The 20,788-nt window shown below is 37.5% G+C and overlaps 1 long non-coding RNA gene across 5 annotated transcripts in view; it reads right to left on the bottom strand.

The window, feature by feature from the left end:
* Window positions 1–14,406, bottom strand: part of LOC104912692 — a 76,433-nt gene extending 62,027 nt beyond the window's left edge. For 2 of the 5 annotated variants that reach the window (XR_004160981.1, XR_004160983.1), the window contains exon 1: window positions 14,259–14,401. This is a non-coding gene — a long non-coding RNA (uncharacterized LOC104912692). Of the gene's footprint in view, window positions 1–14,251 lie in introns of all 5 variants that reach the window. The other 3 variants (XR_004160985.1, XR_004160984.1, XR_004160982.1) reach the window with 3 other exon arrangements.
* Between the last annotated feature and the right edge of the window lie 6,382 nt (window positions 14,407–20,788).

Here is a 20,788-nt window from a genome sequence, read left to right as displayed (position 1 = left end):
ATTATTAACATTTTCAGCAATAGCTGCAAGTTTCCAAGATCAGGAGTCTCTAGTCTAACTATTCTTTAAAACTATACTTTAACATAGAAGTTTAAAACTATAAAACACCAAAGAGAACTCTGTTTGGAGGCTGGAACAAGCTGAGGGGAAGATTCCTTTTTCTGTTAAATGACAAAATTAAAGCTATTATTAATCTTCAAATATGAACAAATACTTCTAGCTCCTGAACCAGCCGAGAACTTATTACCTGTCAGAGCATTAACAGACACACCAAATACACTTTACAGACAGCAACTGCTGATAAGTGCTCACAGAATAAAGCGCTCAAGGAGACACGATGTGAATCTGGCCATGTCCGTCAAACATTCTGGCAAAATGAAACATTAAGAAATCAATCACATTTTAATCTACAAGCACAGAATCTTTGGAGTTCGAGAGTAAAAAATTGGTTCCCTTTCCTCATTCCTGCAGAAAGAGCTATATTTTCCAGAACAAAACACCAGAGATTTTTGATCGTTTTTTGTTTTTGGTTTTTTAATAGAACAACAGATTTTCTTCATTATTCCAAGATTATATAACTTTTCAAATTGCCATCTCCCCACAGTTTTATTTCTTTCAAAAGTTTTCAGTGCCACGGACTGTGACAGCATGACACCAGTTTTGCTTACTGTTGTTTGCAATTTACCTGTTTCAGATTAGGCAGCACTCTCATAGAGCAGGAAAAAAAAAAAAATCCAACCTGGCTGGTTTAAACTTAAGGAGATTTGATCAGCAGGGGGTATTCTTTCTGGAGTAAGTCTACCAGGATGGAAAGAATCCTTTTTGTTTTACAAAGAAAAAAAAAGTATATATAATAAAAGAGTTCAGAAGCACTGTAATAGGAACTTTGCCAGTAAAATTTACTTTCTAAGGAACAAGCACAATAAAGAGGGAACCTTCAGCATTGCTCACCCTAACCTGCCATTTCTGATGACACTACATGCATCCTTCTCTACAGAAGGGAACTGCTCTTCAAACACTCCCAGATGTAAAAAATTACTAGGCTGCACTGACCCACGTTTAAAATCTGGCATGACAGACGCATGTGCCCAAAAGGGCTCCACCAGCAAAGTAAACGAATAATGCCGTCTACTGTCCTGCCCATGTTGTGCTCACCTGTGTTTATCATGACCTGCTTGGGTATTTTCATCTTCCCATCTACAAGTCATCTTCTATTAATACTACTGTTTAAGATCTCAGTGGTAGACATTTAAGAAATTAAACTGCTAGCAGTTCTTTATAACAACAAATAACTGTTGAGTTTAACACACTATTTCTCCACAACCTGCATGCTCTCTCTTACATCTTAAGATACATGAGCTGAAGTGGTTCCTCCTCATCCACAAAGAGCCCAGTGTTTAAAACACCTAGTAGTAATACGTTAATTATGGGAGTTTCTTATAAATGGAAGCGTGAATTTCAATTGTGAATCATATTCATTATGAGACTACAGTTAATTCTGCCATCAAAGTGAAATGTATGGTATTTCCTCATTCATAATAGCAAGACTTCCTTTCCTTTAAACCATGTCTTTTTATTCCTCAAGAAAAATTCTGAATCTTTTCAAGTTAAAATACTGATGGAAATTGAATTATCCTGGGAATAAAATCCATATAGCTCTTTTCTAAGGAGGGTAAGCCACATATTTAACATGAATCACCTGTTAAAGAATAAGAGATAAAAAGAAGTGTGCAATTCACAAATGAGACCTTCTCCCTAATGGTAGGGACTTGATTAAATAGGTCAGGAAATCTTGAAAATAATTATTACTTCTCTACTTGCAATAATATCCACTGTTAAATGGGAACTTGTTGCCTGGATTCCCTTCAGTTACAAAAAATTAATCACAAATATTTTAATTCTTAAGGGTTTAAATTGACCAAAAAAAAAAAGAGCATAGAATGAGGATGCCATTAGCCATTGTGAAATTGAATCGATGATCTATGGGAATTCCTATACTTTTGCTGTGGAAGGTAATTCTTGTCTACTTTCCCTGGAATTAAGCACAGAGTGTTTGTGTTAGATAGTAAAAAAAAAAGTAACACCCCCCACACAAAATATTACAGTGTGATAGCCTTTCATTATTCCTTCCCACAAGAATAAGTTATCAGAGAATTATATTTTATGTTTCCCTTCACAAAACAATTATTCATACATCAAGACATTAACTTACTAACATAATCTATTTCAATGATTCTTTTTCCTAGAACCAGTCTGGCTTGTGTGGGAAAGACAAGTTATACACATCCCAGTCTCATTCATTAGAATTTGATCTAAAGAGAAGTGAGCTTCAGTTAAGTGGATGATCTCTTGCGGATAAAAACCTCTGGCATCCAAAACTGTATGTCCTCTTCAGCTGGGAGATAAAGGAATGCTTGGCCCTGGTATCTACCTGCACATGTCTATTTTTATACCTAAAAGAATACACTTTCAGACACTTGGTCCTATATTGGAATGGAACTTATTGTTGTAACCTGTTGATTGTTAAGTCTCCAGCAAAGCATCTTGAAATGCTTTGTATGAACATCTTCTGCACAAAACAAAGTCTACAAAAAGTGATACTTTTTTTTTTTTTTTTAAATAAGTCCACACAAAAGCAATTGTTTCAAAACGCTAATTCAAGGTAGATGAGGGCAGGGTGGAGAGGCACTGGCACAGACTACCCATAAGAGCTGTGGATGCCCCATCCTTGGAGGCATTCAGATCCAGGTTGGATGGGCCCCGGGCAGCCTGTTCCAGTGTGGGACAATCAGCCCAGAGCAAGGGGGTTGGAAATGTATTATCTTTAAGGTCCCTTCCACCCTAAGCCATTTTATGGTTCTATGTTAGCCTCAAATAAGAAATTTACTGCCATTGAAATTTGGTTCTGACTTTGCCACGTATGGGTTTCTTAATGTCTTTTCATATATAGAAACTTTTCCTTTCAAAGAAAACGAGTTTCAGGATGTCAGCACTTCGTACAGAGAAAGCATTTGTTTCTAAAGAAAGCTGAAGTCTTTCAGTGGCTTTTTTTTTTCCCCCACTGAAATCTGTAGAATTCTGGCTTATATTTTAAAGACAACCAAAAAGTCCAGTCAGTATAAGAAGAACAGAACAAAACATACGAGCAGTGAGATGTATGAGTGTTCACAGGGAACAGGATGGCATAAAACTGACTGTATTTCCATGAAATTTCTCCCAAAATGCTTTTCACTTTACAGAGCAGGATTCAAGCCCATACTGCAGAAGTGTTCCTTTTTTTTTTTTTAATAGAAATAAACCTTAAATCTTCTGAATGTACATAATTTAATTTAATCAAAAGTCACAGGTAATTACTGAACTTAACTGTGATTTGAGTTTCTTTCATGGAATTATAGAATGGCTTTGGTTGGAAGGAATCTCAAAATATTATCCAGTTCCAATCCCTCTTTAACAGTACAAGACAAGAATAGTGCTCTGAAGTGATCTTACTCCACTAAAATGACAAGACAGATATTCAGCTGGTACAGTTTAAGAAGAATTATGTCAGTTTGCCAATGTGAGGTCCAGTCACCGCCAGGGCACACAGAACAGTTGCTCCTTTAGGGATTGCTCTCAGCAGTGCTTAATAAGAAAGCAGTCAGAAAGGAGTGGCGACACAGAGAAGCATTAAGGCAATTTATGTAATGAAAGCAAGAAATGCCATTTAGTATACATAACGGTTATCAGTCATAAATTACTAAATGCAATGAAAGAGGCACTGAATGCAATTATTTGCACAGAGACAAATCACATAGAAACAGAGGCAGTCCATTATATACGTTTGAAATTTAAACTAAAGGTCTCTAGCTTTTCCTCTTCTGTTACTTATCTAGACTTAGCACCTCATCACAATTAAGATTTAAAGGCCAAACTACCAAAGCTGCGTCAAAGGTGTTAAAGACAGCCCGAAAGACTTCTGATAGCTAATCTGTTGCATTGTCCTCACCTAGAGGTCTGGTATCTTTTTCTGCCTTTCCACATCTGAATGCAGTTAGGAAATACAAGACAATGGCATCCGCGGTGAAGATCTGCGCTCTGAGCACGGCTCCTTTTGTCCTAGCCCTTTGTCTGGAGAGCCAGCTCCCTCAGTATGCATCAAGAGTTCCAGAGAGCAAATCGGATTTCATGCAGCTCTCAGGTGAAGAGGCCAGCAGATAGAGGTTAACATCTGCTATAAATACCCACAGGACTTCCCGGCCTGAATGGCAGGACGTGATTGCTTTATGCTGCTATACTGTGCTGAGATGTGTCACTCAAGGTATAGACCTTACTGCATGAAATAATGCAGACCAGAGGGGCAAATACATGAAAGGAGTAAAACACTTGGATTTTCTTACTACAGAAATGTGCTGTGGAAGCACGCACACGAGAAGTATGTCAAACCACCAGAACCTTAAAGCAAACCAAGTTCCTGTTCTTATTCAGCTCTTCAGTCAATGCTGGATTATACACTAGGACAGTGAATTTATTAAGGGTTATATATAGATATGATCTAATGCAACAGACTTCAAAAAAATCTCTGAAAGATCAATTTTGATTTGGATATTGAGGTCACAGCCTGTCCCTATTCCATTAAAGAATGTGTTTTTTTACTGAGTTCAGCGGAGCAAGAATAAGACTAGCATTTACTGTTAAATGGACACTCAGCTGGCATTCTTTGCAGCACTTTGAACAGCTATTGGAGACTGGCAGATCACTGGGAGGCTCTGACCTCCACTGCAAGCAACTGTCAGCACAGCAAATTTGAAAGCTTTTTCTTATTTTTCTCACATAGCTGGTAAATACAACATAGGAAACTAACTTTACTGTGTCCCCTACAGGGATTTTTATCTGGGGATTTGATCTGAACAGAAGTACAAGAGATGTTCACAGACAACTAGTTTAAACTATTTCCACAAAAATCAAGTCAGAGAGGCCTTGATTACTGCAACAATTGATGGAAGTCCAAGTAATAATAGGTAGGACAGATGATACTGAAAAGAACTTCTGAACAGAGAGGGAATACCTAGAGTATTGTGAAGAACGTCACATCAGACAACGTCAGATTCTAATCTCACATGGATGTGAATGTATGCTTTTAATAACCTTGGTCACACACATTTAGCCTCAGAATATGCACATATATAAGGAAGGTGCTGAAAAACATGAGGTGGTTTTTGCTAGAGACTGCAGACAGTCTGCAAAATTCTGAAGATGAATTCTTTCTAAGTCCAGTTTCGTCCTGATTGATAGCACGTCAACCTCTATACAAAACATTATTTAAAAAGGGGATTTTGTTTGTTTTGCAAATGCGTTATTTCTTCTCTTTCCTACAGCACACTGGCAAAACCCACGGTAGGTATTAACAATTATTTTAGCCATAGCACAGAAAGGAATTGTGGCTTCCCCCATTCCACTGCATCTTACCACTGCCATTCAGGAAAGGAATGAAGACTCTGATATTCACATAATGTGAAAATGGGATTCTAAGAGATGTCATAAAAGGGTAATACTCTCATAAGCGAAAAACAATATTATTTTTTGCTGCTGGTAGAAGAATATGCCAGCATTCTTCACACAATTTCTGTATGCTTTAATCAAACTAGAGAGTGAACATTTGAGGGGAAATAACTTACTGTAAAGTACTGAAAATACAGAGTAAATATACTAAAAGTCTGATGAATTCAGTAACTCATTACTACCTTGTACAAGGTATCGAGCTTGTTTATTGCAGCATCATCTGAACCTTGCTATCTAACGTTCCAGCCAGAAACACTGTCTGATCTGGAGTAAAGATTCAGCCCTTTTACAGTGAGAAAAAAGAAAATACTCAGCAGAATGATTTCCAGACAATATTTTTCTTAGAGTATGAAGTACAATTCATCAGCCAGAAGTGAAATAATAAAAGACAATTTTCTTATTTCCAGGAGTCGGATCGTCTTTCCTTCACTGTTTCAGTTCTTGTAGAGATATGGGTTATAAAGGCATTAATGTGCCGTAGTTTAAGAAAAATAGAGATAGAAGTCCTTCGTCTCCTTTCACACCAATCCAGATTGGAATTAATTCCACTATCTTCGGTAAAAGTGTATCTGACAGGAGAAACAGGCCCAAGGCACATACATGTATGAGAACGTAAATAATTCTGGACAAATAAAGGTTACATCTAAAAATGATTATGTTATACAGAGCTATTAAAACACTGAAGAATTTGTCACTATTCAAGAAGAAGTTAAATTGTACCTAAGAGTATTAATAGCAAGCCACCTATGCAATGTCTCCACAAGTTCAGTTATGAACGCATCCTCCCTCAGCGAGGGCATTAAGCTTTTGGTGATATCATGCTACTCCATTAGTAATGGCTTCTTTTCCATCAGCATGGTGAATTGTTACAAGAATGTACATCTAATTGGTGGAGGAGAGTAATGGCTATCAAGAGAATGGCATATGCCAACCCTGCCACCCACCCACACCAGCCCTCACGGCACCTCAGCTTCTCTGTCTGTAAAATAAAATAGAGGTTCACTTGAAATCAGTTTTAGAGACTTGGCTGAAAGGAGATATGATCCAATGAACAAAGCAAGCTACTGAAATACAGAATTAAACTCGGAGTCTTATCATCTCCAAAGATTGTGCCATCAGGCAGTGAGATGAAAAACCTAACTGCAACAGCCTTTCATATTCCTATACCTATATAAGCATGCACAAACAGATAAGCTAATTTATACACCACAGCATGGGGGTTTTCATAGTACAAGAGATGCAAATTCTTTGTGAACACACCAATTAGAAGTGGGTATTTCCTGAGGCTACCCAGTTTTAGCGCATCCTACGTCACCAAATCATTCTATATAGGACACAAAGCTGTTTCACAGATATTCCAGACAACTTTTCAAATACATGAGGTTCATACAAATTTTACTTTTAGTCTAACTCCTCTCAATGAAGCCATTAGCTAAAGTTTCATTCCTTATCATGGAGGAGTAGAAAGGCAGATCTGCAGGAAAGTTCTCCACTAGGAAATCACTGCATTATTAGTATTATTAAAAGATATCAAGAGCATTAGATAGACCTCTTAAAAATTATGCAAAGAGAAATACACTATATATGATGATGTTAGAATCAGCAGTTAAAACATTTGGGTGAATAGCAAAAGGAAGATTTCCCAAGCCACCTATTCCTCTTTAATACGGTCACCTAACTTATTTTCATCAAATCCCTATTTTCAACTACTTTTACAGAAATCGGCCCTAATTTCTATTAGAATTCCACAGAAAAAAAACCGAATAGGTCCATTTCTGTAATTCAAAAAGAGGAAGAGACTCTACTCTTACTTTTAAGACACTTGGGAGATGGCATTGAAAAAACAGTCAGAAATTCTAAGGAAAAAAAAAAAAACCAACTGAAGCACAATTAGTAAATATTTAGGCAGCTCAGCAGATGAGGCTTAAGTTTCATTTCTTCACATTTCCTAAAATGATTCCACTGCAACACAATTGTTAGTACAAACCTGACTTGCAGAATCTGGAGATGCTTTATGTTAGTTTGCTTATAAGGATACATTGTGTTTCCCATTTGAGTAAATTACAGTAAATCATCTTATACATACTCTGTATTTTACATAGAATCATAGAATTGCTCAGGTTAGAAAAGATTTTAAGGATCATCAAGTCCAACCATAACCTAACCATACTACCGTAACTCTAACATCTCTCCATTAAATGACGTCCCTGAGCACCACATCCAAACGGATTTTAAACATATCCAGGGATGGTGACTCAACCACCTTCCTTGGGGCGCCTATTCCAGTGCTCAACCCCACCTTTTCAATAAAGAAGTGTTTCCTGATATCCAACTTAAACCTCCCCTGGTGCAACTTGAAGCCATTTCCCCTTGTCCTGTCACCAGTGAGAAGAGACCAATCCTGCTCTCTCTGCAATCACCTTTCATGTATCTGAAGAGAGCAATAAGGTGCCCCCTCAGCCTCCTCTTCCCCAGACTAAACAGCCCCAGTTCCTTCAGTTGCTCCTCATAGGGCATATTCTTCAAGCCCTTCACAAGCCTTGTTGCCCTTCTTTGCATCTGCTCCAGCCTGGAGCTGCATCATGAACCTTCCACATTTTCAGAAAGAATTCATTAAGGATCTCCAAACAATTAGGCTTTTCCTTTATGAAAGGTCTCACAAGTTTGATGAAGTATTTTAATAAAAGCCTAGAACTGTAACAACTGAGGGAGAAAGTCATTAAGTCCTGACCAGGTCTATATGCAGAGCTCGTTTTATGTAATAAAAATAAAACAGACTAAGTGCTTCACTGTTTGATTATAAAGTTATAAAGAGGTGCAGCTTAAATTTGAAGTGAAAGCCTAAGTCCAAATCACACGCTATTCTCCACTTGGTTCTCAACACTGAGGTGACTACTCTTGGGATACCTCTTGCAATACCATTTGCAACAAAGAACATCTATCTGATTAACTGTTGTGTAACCAGAAGAAATATGAAGGTAAGACTGCGACAAGACTTAAGCGTGGGGATTTAAGTTAATTTCACTCTCAACACTTCATTCTATTACAGAATTTAAATACAGGAAAGAGAAGTAATAAATATATGTCAACAAGTCATCAGAATAATAGAAGAAAATGTAACAGCACTTGAAAATAATGAAAAGTTGCAGAAAAAATTTAAGAGAAAATATGGACTTCTTCACAGTTGCATGTGAACAAGACTAGAAAAGCCCAGCAAAATTATTTGAGTGACAGCTCAACTGCCACAAGATGCAGCCCTGCAGCTGAAAACAGAGTTTGAATTTTTTATGACTTTTACTTTCCAGTCACAATGAATTAATGAAACAAGTAATGATCTTAAGCTACACAGGAAACTGAATACACTCAGTAAAATTAGAAGCAAGCTTGAAGCATCCTCATCGCCTGAGGCTATAGAAATGATGGATGATAGTCTGAGGAATAGTCTTTGCATTCTGGGCTACTAAATAAGTAATCTCATTAATCTTCTTGCAGATTTTACCTCTTCTGTTTTATCTACCTAAAACCTGAGAACTTTGGATGTTTGACATGAGTCTTTGATATTGCCTAACACTACTTGGGTGCAATGGGAGTAAGACAATTACAAAGGAGCTGTGCAATGGTAGCTCTTGTATTTCAACAAGTGGGTATAGTAAAAGGATAAAAATAAAGCAATTCAGAATATATATATATATATATATATATATATACACACACACACACACACACACACATATATATGCTGTGCTCTATGATAAAATTCTAAAGACAGAGAATCAAGAGAAAGCATTAGGCATGGGAGAATAAAGCAGGAAGAAGGTCAGTGCAAGTGACAGAACTCAGTTCTTTACCACGTTCTTTGGGAATGACACTGAGCAGGCTAAGATAACTAATTTTTAATCTGAAATTTAATAACTCCTTTAATTTCTGGAAGTAAATCCCAAAGACCATCAACAGGAAAAGACTTGGCTGAACCAGCAGCCAAGATTGTCATCAGCCCAAATCTACTCCTAATCCTGAAAGCCAGCTACCAGTTTTACTGCATAAATGAGCTCACTAGCTACAGTTCCTCATGATAATTGATATTCCAAAGCACACAGCAAATTTGACAGACACAAGAGACTTTATCAAACAGGGTCAGGCCGAGATGTCAATTGGTTTCATTTAATTGGGAAGGAGGGAAGATCCAACACCTTGAAGTACAGTAGAAGCCTCAGTGTGCAGATATATTATTGAGGAAGTTTTTGGAGGCTGCAGCAATGGGTTGCACAAAAGCCCAGAGATTTTCACATTCAAAGTCCCAACTGCCTACCTATATAGTAACCATAGCAGATGGATAATGTGCTGCGTTCAGTTTTTTTTTTAATAAACATGTCAAACATTAAACACCTCGTTCACAGATGTACAATAATAAAATGTCTTTGTTGTGATTTGAGGTTATGCTGTCTTTAAAACCATAGTTTTTACAACATAGAAAGAATGTGAGTGCTGCACACACCTCAGCCACAATTCATTTTCTACCTTACATACCTAACTCTATTGGGATCATTTCAACCCCAATGATGCTGGCCAAGACTTTGGCTGTGAAGCATGAGCCATAACATGAGTGATAAGAGCTACGAGACTCAGTGTGGTTGAGGTTACTTTGCCTTAGGACATTCGTTTTGCACATCTTCTACTTGTGGTCTTTGGAGACCTCGCAGAATATTCAAAAGATCCTTTATGTTCCTAGTTTACACTTAACTCTGCCTGAAAAACCATGTTCAAAGTCACTGAGCTTCATCTGTGTTCTTCCCATTTATGCATTCACACATTGCAAGTAGCACTCTCAACATGGGAAAAAACAGCTGAGGGCAATATTCTCAACAAATTAAGACTAAGACAAATATTTAATCTTGAGCAAAGCAGATCTGATTTAATCCTTAAAGCATTTTTATGTCAAAACTAGCATTTCACCTCATTCTGAGTTGGCTCAAAAGAGATTTTTCACAGCTGAAGCAAGCCTATGAGCTAAAGGTCCAGCCACTAAAAGAGCAAAACCTCCTGCAAGCATACACGTCTTCTCCTCAGGCACCTGATGTCCCTGACGCACACAGTCCTCTCAAAACTGAGATACTTCCCCTCATTCACTTTTCAGTTCTTCTTAAAGAAACTTTCAATTTTATTCCTTTGTTAATAGAAAGCAATATATGGTTCGGTGAAAAAAATTAAACCAGCTACTTAGGGCTTCTACTCCCTTTTGGTACCACTGGCAGCCAAGAGACAAAGTGCCCAAATCCAGCTGCTCCCAGCATATTTCCTCGTAAGCACAAGTTTCCTTAGCATCACACCCCAAAACATCCTTCCCTCCACATGTCCTTAAAATTATAGAATCATTAAGGCTGGAAAAGCCCACTAAGGTCATCTAGTCCAACAATCAACCCACCTCCACCGTGACCACTAAACCATGTCACTCAGCACAAAGTCTACCCTTTACTTGAAAACCTCCAGGGATGGTTAACATGTCCTTGGCACATTAGCTTGCTAGTATGGAAGCACATGAGCAATCAGATAGCCAGGACCTTCCTGCTTAACAGTACTTTTTATGTGGGATTTGGGGGATTATTTTATAAACACAGAATAATTGGTTTATTAGCTGCAGTACTTGATCTAAAAAAACTCTGCCAACTCTTTCAGGTTTCTTTGTCTTTCTGGTTACAAGCAATTGCAGCACACAAGTTACAGTCCCAGAAATCTCACTGCATTAAACAGCGCTCAGAAAGCAAAAATAATTGAGAGCACATCTGTAATGAGGAAATGTGGCCACAGTAAAAAAAATAAAAATAAAAAATACCTGAGGTCAAAGAAATGCAGGGCCACAGCAGGCTCTTTAAAGTCAAAAGCAAGTGACTCACTGAAATTAAAAGGCACTTCTGCCTCAGCGCTGTCTGTGGCAAACTGATATTCCTGCCTTCTCTGATGGCTGATACATGCTTGGGTTTGGAGTGAAATGTGCAATATGTATGTATGCACATAATTAAATAGAATTTAATATTTTCTGCTGCTCATACTCCCAGGCAAAGCAACAATACTATGCAATTTCAAAACTAAGCCTGGCAGGTTGGCGAATGGATATTTATTTGCCCAAAAGGTAGAAATACCTGTTCAGAAATTATTTAGTCATGACTGAATATTAGAACACACACAAAGAAACTAACATGGATATAATCCAATTGAACACTTTTTTCCTTCAGACTGATTTGTTGGGTTCCAGTGGTGACTGGTCCCATTTACCCTAATGACTTATAGCTTCTCTGAAAGTAAAGATCATTTTTCTGCACTCACATACATGATTGCACTACTGAATCATTTAAGACTTGTTTTAAAGAAGTACAGCATGGAGGAGCAGAGCATATCAGACTTGAGAAACACAGAAATGTTCGTAAAAGAGAAGGATTTTCCCACTCCTTTCTATTCCATGATTTGTTTGGTCCTGAAGGTACACATTTGAAGGAAGCTGTTTGAAGGATGTGTGGCCTTCATCCTCCAGCACCGAAAACACAGTTGAGGATCTGTAGTGTGTGTCTTCCTGACCTGAGAGCACTAGTAAAAACAGGAGAAGGTCTACCCAAAAGTCTCTCCCTACATTAGTAATGTATCTTGGTACTACAGTGACTCTTGAATTGATCGAGACTGGTTGGTGATGGCAGAAAGGGGAATATAAGAGAAGTCTTTATAGAGAAGAACTCACTGCTTTGAGAAGAGCATTTTAAACAACCTTCTACTCACAAAACTATTTCAAAAAGAAAATAAGAACAAAAATTTGAGAATCCAAAAATCTTCATTCTATTAAATAAAAATATTCACTCTGTTAAAAAGAAGAGCAACAGTAAAACGTCCAGTGATCCCAATGAAAATTCTTCAACCCTCTTCAATTTTCTAACCTCTCTATCACCACCACATTATAATCAATCAATGGTTTTGTTTCAAACCAAGGATCAAACTGCGAGGTTCTTTAGGTAGTACTGTCATGTGCTGAAGCACTTTTCAAACAAGGCAAGTTCCTCTGTTCCAAGAATCTTGTATTGACCACTACTATCTTTATAGTCCCTTCCAACTAGATTTTTTCTTACATTCTCTAGAAAATGCACTAGTGTCACATCAAATGACCAAATTTCACACCCATTAGATGGAAAGAGCTTCATTCATTCTACTCTCATTACCAGTAAATCAAAGCTGTTCTTTTCCACAGTGGGAGCTTGAGCTCCATCTTATAATGCTTTCTATCTCTTAAGAAAGAAAAATAAAATACTCCAGCCATCACTGAATGTGCTTTAAGTTACATCAAGAAATATGTGCAAACCATCAGAAACTTCAGCTTTGCCTTTGCTTCTGGTGGATAGCCACTGGCACTGAATTCCCATTGCAGCCTGCAGATCCAGAATGATTCTGTTTAAATTGACTGAATTTTCAAGACAGTGTAGGACAAGAAGTCCTTTTGTAGGCTGCTCACTTCCTGCTCTGCAATCTCCTTCTGCTAGATCTCATTTGTTTTTTGCATTTTTTTTTTTTTGTGTGTGTGTGTGTGTGCATGTGTGAAGTTTTATCACAGATAAAACCTGAAAGTTAGAATTTGAATAAATCTCAAGTCAATCTGCAGTACCTAGTGGTAGGAAAGGCTACTTCTCAAACCCCAGTTTTTCAGGTTTGCACACAGCTGAGAATTCAGCAAATTAGTTATCCAGGGCTTCATCACTCAGCTGGGTGAGAAGCTTCCACCTCATTCAAGAGGTATTTGTGCAAAAGCCAGCCTTAACACGTAGGGCTGAAAGTATTGCCAAGGAGGTGGATTAAAGAGAGGAAGGTTCTGAGAAAAACCACAGCTGTCACTGCTTCTATAGCAAATTAAAGCCAATGTATTGGCAAATAAGATTTAGCAGGCTTGATTCCCCTTTATCAAACATGAAGCGAACTAACTAAGTGTGGAATTACAGCAGGACAAGAGGAAAGTTGTCAAAATGAACAGTATGAAAAAGAAAAATGGAAAGACCAAAGCAGTGAGTGGGAAACAATGATAGCACTGAAAAACAACTGTAAAAAATGAGGTACAGAAAGCAGACAAGAGGAAATATGTCAGGCATAGCATGCAAAGAACAATATGGTAGAAAGGAAAGGGGATCTAGTCACTGACCCAAAGGCAATTTCTTCAAAGCTGAAAGAGAACACTGCATTTATATATATTTGCCCTTCAGGAAACAAAACAAGCGAGGAATCAAACAAGGCAGAGAAATCCTAGGGATTAAAAACAATGCAATACTAACATTAAAATTAATAATGAAAAAGGAAATGAGAATAATATTTCAACTTTAAATTTTCTAAAAGTATTTAATGATTATAAGGTCAAAATGATAAATAGGTTAGAAAAAAACAAGGTTTACACAATTAAATGGAGGACTAGCACAGTGAGCATTAACATAGAGCTGCTGCTGCCGTTAGCTCAGGTAATGCCTGAAGCAGAACTATCAGAAGTCAGCAGGCTATGTACCAGGAAATGATTGATCTACATCTATTTTAATGTTACATTCTCTAATATACAGGAATATACAAGCTACAGTACAACGTTCTCTACTAGCAACTGTAAGGATAGACAATAGCAGGTAGAGCACCTTTAAACCAGTTTCAGATCACCCAAAAAAGGCAGAAGTCACAATCTGTTAATAAAGGAAGAATCACTCACCACTCACCCCATTCTGATGATCAGGGCTTGTTGAACATTCCAAAAGAAACAGTCTCCAAGTTGAGGTGCTTCCCTTGCAGCTGCCAGCCCCTAAATGAGGTTAGGGAGAGGTAGAATCTGGTTCCACCGCTTCCAGACCCACAGGTGAATTGCTTCCACCTGTACTCACAGGACTGGCTGTGCCCCTTTACCAGGTGCTCAATCACTGGTTCAGGCCCTGATCTAACAGTTCCCATACAGCAACCAACATGAGGTATGCTGATAGCTTATGTTTTTCTAGCAGACAAAAAAGAGCAGAAATGAGTCTAAATTTTATTGATGCACATTTTCCTCCAATAATGTTTTCATAGCTTGAATCCATCTTTTTATATATGTATATAGATATAGATATATTACTTATCTCCTCCCAGAGCTAAAAGAAACATAAAACTCCTATAATAGTTTTTATCTGCATGTTCCTATTATAATCAGTTATTTCCATTCTAAATTTGAACAAAAAAGCAAAATAATGTGTCAAAAAATTGTGATGGATTAATTCTGGAATCCAATACACATAATAGACTTTACAGAGAAGACTAATTAGTATTTTTCTGTTGGTCCCTAAAGCTTCCCATCACACTTGAGAATGCTGCGCCCTCACAAGACAGCAGGACACATTCTCCTCCCCTTTATGTTTTCCCCATAGTAAAGGTCAACGTTAACATTATGGAATTCCACGCACTGCAGAAACAAGCTTGAAATATGTAGGCGTGAGTTCAGTTACTTGCTCTGCATAGTGGATCTTTATTACAAATTCTGCTCTTATCTCCTCACTTCTCATTCCCATTGAAACTTCATCTACTACCAGCACAGCTACTGACTGCCTACGTTTTCACTGCAGCTCTTTATCCTTCACTTTCCCGTGAATCATTAAGCCATCAGCACCCAAATGTACTCAGTTGGGCAAAACACAGAAGAGGCCACAGTGTACCACTTTTTAGGTCATCAAAATGGGACTGGAATAAGACTAAAATAATGAATAATTTTTATAAGGCACATTGTTAAAATAGATACTGAAGGTACCTATTGGGTACATTGTGCTGGGTTGGCCCTTTTTGTGCACTCTACACAAGAAAAACAACCCTACAGACTACTCCATAAATTTTGAAAGATACTGAATTTGAAATAAAATTCATTTCAGGCAGGAACGATTTATACTCATTAGACAGATCAGCCAGTTGATGCCAAGAGCATTACTTTCAGAAGAGCTATGGGGAGCACTGGGTGACGTGCATCTCGTGGAAAAAAATTGAATTTCTAACATTTTTCTTTTTGAATGAAAATGAATAGTTTTATGTAGCAGAGATGTTCATTCTCAATCCCAGGACAGAAAATAATCATAAATCACTGTAAAATATAAGGCCTAGGCAACAATTACAATCAGCAAATGGTGATCCAGACAGACCTATTTTTATTCACACAGTTACAGTGCAGCACAAATTGTTATGGAAGCACTAAGTTTTGTCAACCAACACTGGGCTGTCTCTTTGCAAATTAGTTACTGTGCGAGTTCTGGATGTGGCAGGCACAAATTATGCAAAAGCGGTTCCCATGATGAGGAAAGGATTTGATTACTAATGTTTAAATAAGGATCCCTAAGCTGTCTCTCCTCCGCAGGAAAGGTGTTAAATATTTGGCAACAGGATGACATGTCCTGCATAATTTAAACCTTTCAGTTTTACTGGGCACACAACATACATTTGCTTGCAATTCATTAGATCCCATGCACACTTTCAACCGGCATTAAATATAAATGTAGGATGAGCTATTGCAGTATCCATCAACTTCTCTGCTTATTACTTACTTTATGTCTTTACTGTGGACTTGGCTTTTACTCCACGTAGCATATCAGCACTTGTGTTTTGTATATTTCTGGAGCAAGGGGCCTCAGTGCTCGCTATTTGATCTCTCCTTCTGAACATTTCCAGCACTGTCACACCCACTGAAGGCACAGTTTACAGCTCTGTAGCAAGCTTCCATCCTTCCCTGTCTGGCTCCAAACTACCAGCTTTGGCTGGTCTGAGTTCATCTCATGTTTTGAGAATCAGGAGGGAGCAAGAAGATGACAGGATGTACAAGAGACAGTGAACAGGAAAGTTCAGTATCTATTTTAACAAAGACAAGCCATGTCACCGTGCAGTGACAAACAGCCTCTCCATGCCTCAGCTGGGAGCAAGCAGTTAAGACTGAAACTTCAGCTGATTGACTCATTCCAGGTCTTTTATGGAAGAGTGATGGATATTACTTCTGATGTGTGCTGACATAGCTACATCAAGTGTAGTCTGTCTGCTTCCAAGATATAAGCAAGTTTTTCTACTATTGGCTTTTCACAATTGTGATAATTTGCTTGGCCTCCAAAAAAGCATCAAGTAGCCCCTACCTAATGGTTTTAAATTATCATCAAGAAAGTTTATAATTTCTTTTTGGTCATGTCAAACTTCCCAGATTCTTTAAAAAAAGTTTTATATTAGATATGTCTGATCATCCTAGTAATCTATTTTTTATTGCAAAACTGAAAAGTTCAGTAGTCAAGGTCTCCTTGGAAAAAAAGAACAAACTTTCCAGTGAAAGATGAGAATAAATGAGGAATGAATCTGTAGAACATGTAGTTAATGTGAAATCCTGTCAAGCATAAAAGAAAAGACAGGTAAAAGTATGAGGTATGAAAAAGCAAACAATAAAGTCTAGTATCATCAGGGACATGTCAACGGAAGTTGATGTTTATATGAGGCACTGTCTCCAGGACAGGGATTGTACAAGACTAAGTCCCATTGTAGATTTAGCGTCCCCATACTTGTCTGTCGGGATACCTTACAAATACTAGCTACTTACAAAATATCGATTAATATCCACTTTAAGACTAAATAGCCTATTTGCAGATACTTCTACACAAACCATCAGTAACGTGGACAGAGCATGGTCCTATAATTTGGCAGCAAATATCACGAAACAGTCTCACACATTTCATTCCATCTGCCCTTTTGGACCATTAGTAGAAGCTCGGATGTGATACAGTGCAGCACACAAGAAAGTCATTAGATGCCTGCCTTAAAGCAACTGCATTGCATACGAGCATCTCTATGTTTAGCACCAATAAAGGTACCAAGAGAGTAAAAGTTAAAAGCATTATGCAGAAGATTTTAATCCACACCTATACAACACAACCATATGTTGCCCTCCTTTAACTGAAGCATGCTCATACACTTCTGAAGTGATATGAAAATGAAATACTACGTTCCACATAAGTGCATTCTGAGTTTATGCCAAACACAAAGTATACAGCAGTTTGCATGAAATGCAACACAACAGATTGGGTTTTCTTAGCATATACAGATACTGAGTGAACTTGTAAACCTCTGCTCAGAAGCACATTTTCATCTCAGATCTATTTGCTATTCTAAATTCATGCAGCTGAGCATATTAGCCCGTGGACACACTGATAGATGCTCCTGACTAACTTAATTAATACAAAGAAAGCAATAATATTTAGTTCTCGTCATATTTCTGTAGAGTATTGCTATTTCTCACCAAGTAATTGAAAAAATAACAGATTGTAATCCAGGGTTATTGCACAGAGCTTTAAAAACTTCATGAAAGCACTTAAAAACATGCTACATTTTGACTCTGAAGATTTAGGATAAGTTAAAATGCTTATTTTTGTTTTCTTGTTTTTCTTCAGAAACAGAGTTAGAACCTCAGCAAATGTGGATAAGTTTAACAGTGCTGAGAACTATGGGATCTGCAGATCTGACCTAGGATGTCAAAAACTATTGTGTATCTAAACATAAAAATTCCTAATGTTGTTTTCCTTAACATATGAAAAAATTGAACAGTTCTCTGCAGAGTTAAGCAGCCAAAATTGAAAATTAATTTCCAGTACTACCTATGGTTCCAGTGGACAGCCCCATCACTAATTTTTCTTTAACCTGAAAAACATCTTTTTTTTTTTTATAATACAATAATTGGTAGAGATGGGTGAAAATCATTAAGACCTTTTTCAAAACAAGGTGTAACTTAAAATTCTACATTCTGTGCTTACAGCTCCAACATCTAGCACCTCTACAGTTGCACACAGGCTGCTGATAACAGTAATAAGTTTTAAGGAGCTTCACAGAGTAAGTTGCTATGTCCAGGCTTGTCTATTGCATGTAATAAGGACAGTTCTACAAAAAAACAAGTCATTATTGGAGCTCCAGGAATCTGAAGAACTATGGCAGACTGCTAATTAATTTTGCCTCTGAAGCCTTCAGCAATAATTGAGCCGGGGAGTGACATATGCCTGGAAAAGCAAAATGCATCTCCCTGCTGGACTTAACAATTTTCTTAGTATATTAATAGGAATGTGTTTTATTTTGGGGAGGTGGGATGACTCATGCATCCGTGTCCTTTTAAAGACAAAATACAATCTAGTTTTAACAATCTGTGTTTTCCACTGCTGCTTATGAAAAAGGTTTTAAGTCTGATAGTCTTTCTGAAGTGCATCAGAGGTGATAACCATGATTATAAGAACCATTCTTCTTGGAAAAACACATTACTAGTCCAAAAACCAAAAGGAAAGTTACAGAAGAGAAAGAAAATAAGAAAGCTGTGGAGAGAGAAAAAGATGGAAAATTTAAAAAATATATATGATGAAAAGAGGTATTGGTAACTGCCTCATATACAACAAAGAATATGCAATTATTGGGCCTTCTTCTAAAGCAAACTAAAAAGCTTATGGACTGGCTGTTACAAATGAGACTATACATTTCCATAATGACAGCACCCACAGGTTTCAATGAATTCAAGGACTCATTGCCTAGATGTAATATGTACAATAAAAGCACTTTCAAGACGCCTTTTCTCTCTTCTCCCCCAGACAAAATGGGGAAAAAAATAGCTGTGAAAGAACATTGGCTGAAGATTGCACAATCCTACAGAGCAAGCTTGGATCTGAAGTAGAAGCACTGTTTTTTCCCCAAATATGCCCTCTATTTTCATCCAGTTTCATAAAAATATGTCAAGCTTAAAGATTATTAGATTCTCTGGTCATTGTGTAGTGGAACAAAGCCTTTATTTTTCACTCTCGTGTAGACGTCCACCCTGGTGTTGTCCCACACACCTTCCCTATTTTTGTAGTGTTAAACATCAGCCTGCCAGTCTCCCCTGTGTACGTTCACAGCTCCACAGTACAGCATCCTGCAGGCTTGCAGCTGAGGCTTTGAGCAGGTAGGCCACAACTGCACAGGTCACATTGGAACACATCCTTCTGGACTTCCATCCCACGTCAGACTCATAGCCTCCAGGCAAAGACATGAAGCCACATCCACTACGAGCCTGAAACAGCCTCCACTACACTTTTTAATATTTCAGTAATGTAGAACCAAGACCTTTCAGAGAACTTCTCTCTGATCAGCACAGCAGTTCTAAGCACCAACATTTTGTTCATTTGCCATATGCAAAAATGGTCTCGGTCTCCAAGGGCAAGAGAAAAGAAAGATCAAAGTCAAGCCCCACTACATAGATCCCAAAAGAGAATTTGTCACGGTCCCATGTTCCATCTATTACCTTCAAGCATAAAGCAAATGAGAAAGTTAAGAAAATTATGGCTTAATAGTGTATGCAATTAGCAATCAGAGGGAATTCATCCAACAAATTTTCCAGACATTGTATAACTTTTTTTGGAAGACATAATTAACACTTTGCACTACAGTCTGCTCGTCTGAGACATAATATATAATTACTTCTTGAAGCTATGATGACAATCCATCATGACAGTTTTGTATCCAGAAGCAGAATCTCCCTCGTGCTCATTCATGGAATTACCACACAGTTTTGAGAACTCTTGCTGGCATACAAGAGCAGAAATATTTGCCTGATATTCTCAATTCTTTCCCTCAATTCCACACTATGTTTTGTTCAGTAAATAAAGTAAAAAGCATTGTATTTAATCTTTGTACATCTGAACTCCAGTAAAGGAAGAAAGCTTGCTGCAGTACATGATCAATCACAATTATGATATCCACACAGTCCAAGCTATAGTCTAGGCTTCAACGTCAATAACGTATTGTTAACTTGCATTGTATTTTAGGAGAAAGAAAACATATTTTAAAGAAGAGTTCAATACTTAAATTTGAAGAGCCTAAATATTTTCGTGTCTTTTATTCTCTTAAACCTGTCTGTCAATACCAGAAATCTTCAAAATCATTCATCACATATATATTTTTTTTAAAGTTAAAAAATAAAACACAAAATATCGAATTGTCATTCATGGGAACAAAGAGAATACTAATCGAGAGCTGTCAAAATGTCCCATCTTCTGTTTGCAGACATCCTGATAAGCTGTTGAGTGAGGTATTACTTCTACTTCCATCCACTGCTAATGTTTCTACTAGGTCTTTATTTACACGGATTCTGAAAGAGATGTCCAAATCCCATTCTGCATTTTAACTGTGAGTCTTCCCACTCACGTAAAAAAAAAATAAAAATTAGATTGAAACTATTGAAACGATAGGCAAAAAA

This window comes from Meleagris gallopavo, chromosome 11, assembly GCF_000146605.3.
Source record: "Meleagris gallopavo isolate NT-WF06-2002-E0010 breed Aviagen turkey brand Nicholas breeding stock chromosome 11, Turkey_5.1, whole genome shotgun sequence".
Lineage (NCBI taxonomy): Eukaryota > Metazoa > Chordata > Aves > Galliformes > Phasianidae > Meleagris > Meleagris gallopavo.
The sequence above is the reverse complement of the archived record's forward strand: the minus strand, read 5'-3'. Positions and strand labels throughout refer to the sequence as shown.